The sequence below is a fragment of the Notamacropus eugenii genome, chromosome 4 (assembly GCF_028372415.1).
Source record: "Notamacropus eugenii isolate mMacEug1 chromosome 4, mMacEug1.pri_v2, whole genome shotgun sequence".
In the NCBI taxonomy this organism is placed as follows: Eukaryota; Metazoa; Chordata; class Mammalia; order Diprotodontia; family Macropodidae; genus Notamacropus; species Notamacropus eugenii.
Window position 1 is genome coordinate 82141015 of NC_092875.1, and position 4540 is coordinate 82145554.

The following is a 4540-nucleotide window of genomic DNA, read 5'->3' on the forward strand; positions in this document are numbered from 1 at the left end:
AAATTAGGAATGGAAGAGATTAAGTAAAAGGGTAGGGTGTGGTGGCAATTGACAGAAGGGAGGGCAGTTCAGGGAAAGTCATAGACAGAAGCAAAACACTGGTGAGGAGAGAAAGGGTGAAAGGAAAGAAAGGACAAACAAGAGGAAGAATAAGATGGAGGGAAATACCTGGGTAGTACTCATAACAGTTATTGTGAATGAAATGAAGTCTCCCATGAAATGGAAGCAGATAACAGAGTGGATCAAAAACTAGAATCCTATAATATATTGTTTATGAGAAACACATTGGAAACAGAGACACACACAGAGAAAAGGTAAGGGGTTGGAACAGCATTTATTATGTTCCAGTTGAGGTAAAAAGAAAGCAGAGGTAGCAATCCTGATCTCAGACAAAGCAAAAGCAAAAATAGACTTAATTAAAAGAGATAAGGAAGGAAAGTATATTTTGCTAAAAAGTCCCATTGACAATGGAGCAGTATCAATACTAAACATATATGCACCAAGTATATGCATCCAGATTCTTAAAGGAGAAGTTAAGTGAGTTCTAGGAAGAAATGGACAGGAAAGCTATACTAGTGGGGGACTTCAAGTGTCTGTGCTAAGAATTAGATAAATCTAAACAGAAAATTAACAAGAAAGAAAGGAGGAAAATAGATATAACAGACCTTTGGAGAAAACTGAATGGGTAGAGAAAAGAATGTACCTTTATGTAAGCAACATATGACACAGAAAAATGGACCATGTATTACAGCATAAAAACCTCAAAATCAAATCCAGAAAGGCAGTAATATTAAATGTATCCTTTTCAGATCATTATGCAATGAAAATTATATGTAACAAAGGACAGTGGAAAGATAGATTCAAACTATGTCAGTTAATATGTCAACTAGCAATACTGATGATGATGGTGCTGATGGTGATGGCAGTTGCTGGAATTTATCATTGAAATTTGCAAAGTGTGTCACATCTCAGCTTGACTACATTTGTGACCATGAGCAAGGCACACAACTTCTTTGAGCTTTACTTCCTCAACTATAAATGAAGAAGTTGGATGATATTTCAATTTATTAATGGGAAGAAAAATCTGAGTTTCAAAATGGTAGACTTGATCCTTACCAACTATACAAAGGAACAAAGCAAGGCAAAGGAACAGCTATAAACTTAGAGCTAAATGATAAATAAATATTAGCATATTGGATGACAGTCAGGACCCAAAAAAGATATTGAAGGACTAGAAGAAAAGCTTAAATCTATATCTATTAGATTATCTAACATTACAGAAAATGAAAATGACAAATGTTGGAGGGGATGTTGAAAAATTGGGACACTGATGCACTGTTGTTGGAGTTTTGAACTAGTCCAACCATTCTGAAAAACAATCTGTAACTATGTTCAAAAGGCTATATATGTGCATATCCTTTCACTCAGCAACATCACTATTATGTCTGTATTTCAAAGAGATAAAATAAAAGGGAAAAGGACCTATGTGCGTAAAAATAGTTATAGCAACTCTTTTGGTGGTGTCAAAGAATTAGAAATTGAGGGGATGCCCATCTGATGGCTAAACAAGTTGAGGTATTTAATTGTAATGGAGTATTATTGTGTTATAAAAATGATGATCAAGATAGTTTCAGAGAAACCTGAGAAATATGGACTTGTTCAAAGTGAAATGAGGAGAACCAGGAGAACATGAGTACATAGTAACAACAATATTGTAAATATGAGAAACTTCAAAAGACTTAGCTAATCTGATCAAGACAATGATCAAGATAATTCTAAAGACACATGATGAAATATTGCTATCCATCTCCAGAGAGAGAACTGATGAACTTTGAATGGAAATTAAAGCATACTTTTAAAACACTATTTTTATTGTTTTACTTTTTTCTTTAGCAACATGGCTAAATATTTTTTGCATGACTTCATATATATAGTCTATATCAAATGCTTGCCTTCTCAAGGAGAAAGGAGGAAGAAGAGAAAAGGAGTGAATTTGAAACTCAAACTTTTTTTAAAATGTTAAATAAAAATTTGCATGTAATTGGAAAATATTTAACAAAATAAAAACAATTTTAAAAAGAAAAAAGTTAGATGTAACACATTGAAATTTAATAAAACCTATCCCACAATCCAAAAATTCGAAGTAGTAAAAACAGTAGTTTATAATTCATTTTTATATGATCACATATCAAAAGCAAAAATAGTTCCACAAACACCCCTTATTCCATTTTTTTCACCATGACACAGAAAAAGTGTGACTGTGAATTTTTCCACCGTCAACAACTCCAAACCAGAGAGTCGCAATGGCCCTCAACAAACAACTGGGGTTTTTCCTGCCTTCAAAATAGTTGCCAAATCCTGAATCTCTGTCTAATTCTTGGAACATGTGGAGAAGGAAAAAGAACATTATTCCAATATCAGTTATAAGCAAAAGATATAGTCCCTTGAGATAAAACCACTGTTGTAAAAAAAAAAAAAAATTAGTTCATATGTTTGAGGTGAGCAAGGAATTTGTTTTTCTTCTTTTAAAAGCAACTTCTTCTAAAATATTGTTCCACAAAACCAGAATTGGGGACAAGGACTTGGGGGTCTATGTGGAATGAAAACAGCACACCCCACAAAAAATCCTTAACACAAACAGAAAAGGGCCTGAAATTGTATCAAACATAGGCAGTCTACGTAACAGGTTAGATATCCAAGGCTGAAATTCACAATGCTGCAGAAGCAGACTTGTGCCATCACGTGAAAATCTGTGTACTGAATTCATTGACATTGATCAATCCCCCTTCCAGCTCCAAATCCTGGTTTCTGGGACACTACTCCATGGAGAGGCCCTTTTATTCCACCACCTAGCCTAGTTCATGGTCTGTTATAACATGGTCTGTTATCTTGATGATCACCTTCTCTGGCTGCTCCTGTCTTTTTTTCCTCAATATTCAAATGTACCTCACCTCTAAACATGATGGACCTGCTGCCAAGGATATTTTCAACTGGCTCTGGGTCACCAAATATAACAAAACACAATTTGGTAGCTTCCCATCACTATTAGTTCAAAATTCCACAACATTCTTATAATCTCTGAGTGAAACACAGAAACTTTGGAAAAAATCTTTTAGTTTTGCCTTGTCCACATCATGTGGAATATTTCCAACAAAAAGATGATGACTATCTGGATATCACACAATTCTCCTTGTATCCATATCACTCTGTTCACCATCTTCACGAATTGGTCTGGATCCCCTTTGGGGTGGGATATTAGTTCATTGTTCCCTTGCTCTCTGGTCCCTCTGGGGCCTCTGTGGTGGGGTCTGAGATTCTCGTTTTGATTCTGGGCAGTCCTGTGAATGTGGTACTTTAACAGCATAGGGTGGTATCCCAGACACTGGAACAGTTCCACTAGGTGGTCCAGGTCCAGGAAAATGTTCTTAAGTCCTCCTGTAATGCTGGAGCAGAATCCACAGGCACAGGAGATGAGGTCTTTTGAATCTCCTTAGAAACAGGCTCTTCCAAATCTAGTTCAGACTTTTCTTCATGAATTTCAGGTTCAGTTTCTTGCTCAGGCTTCGGTTCTGGTTCCAGCTCTCGCTCTGCAAAAGGCTCCTCTAGGTTATTGCTGCCAGTCTGGTCATAAAAAGTTCCAGAGTCATTAGTAACTACCTCAGGAGTCTGCTGTCTTTCCTCTGGTTCTCTTCTTGGGGTTCAGTGAGAAAACCACCAAGAATCTCATCTTAGTATCGGAAAATGTCATCATGAACACAGAATTTGTTTGCAACAGAACTCTAGGGTGCAAGTACAAATGTCTTCATGAATCTCTGAAATGCTTGGTTATTGTTAGAAAGCAATCCCATTATCTGGACTATACACCATCACTGAGGGTAGCATGAGCATCCACATGATGAATCTTAGTGTGACAATTTGTAAAGTTTAGGGACATCACTTTCTGATGGATTTCTTTTTGTCCATAGACAACATCAGCTCATTTTCCATTGGAATCCAAACCTCCATGAACATAAGATGAGTTTTTTCCATAAAACCTATGTAGCATATCTGGTACCTGGTTCAGCAGAGTATAATACTGTCTCACAAATTCCCACCCAAACAGCAGGAGACTTGGCTTCTCCATAGCCATCTCTTTGGTCAATTCCAACCTGCAAGACTGAGTGGGAGGGGAAGAGTCTTCACTCTGAAGCAGTCTGGGTAGAAAAACTCTGTCCAAAAAATATGGACATTTGTTTTCAAAAATTTCAAGCTCCATATTCTCTCTCTCTTTCTACTCCCCCCTCCTTGAGAAGGCAAGAAATTTCACATAGATTACAGGTGAAGTCATCCAAAACTTACTTCCCTATTAGTCATGCTGCAAAAGAAAACACGGAATAAGAACAACAAAATAAGGTTAAAAATATGCATCAACCTACATTCAGCTTCATCACTTCTTTATCTGGATGTGGAGAGCATTTTTCATCATAATTCTTCTATAATTATTTTGGATCATTGTATTGATCAGAACAGGGTTTTTTCATTCAGCAACCTGAATGCCCTT

At 36.5% G+C, this 4540-nt stretch overlaps 1 pseudogene; it reads right to left on the reverse strand.

The window, feature by feature from the left end:
* Window positions 1–2763: 2763 nt before the first annotated feature.
* Window positions 2764–4129, reverse strand: LOC140498187 (ras GTPase-activating protein-binding protein 1 pseudogene; annotated as a pseudogene).
* Window positions 4130–4540: the final 411 nt, after the last annotated feature.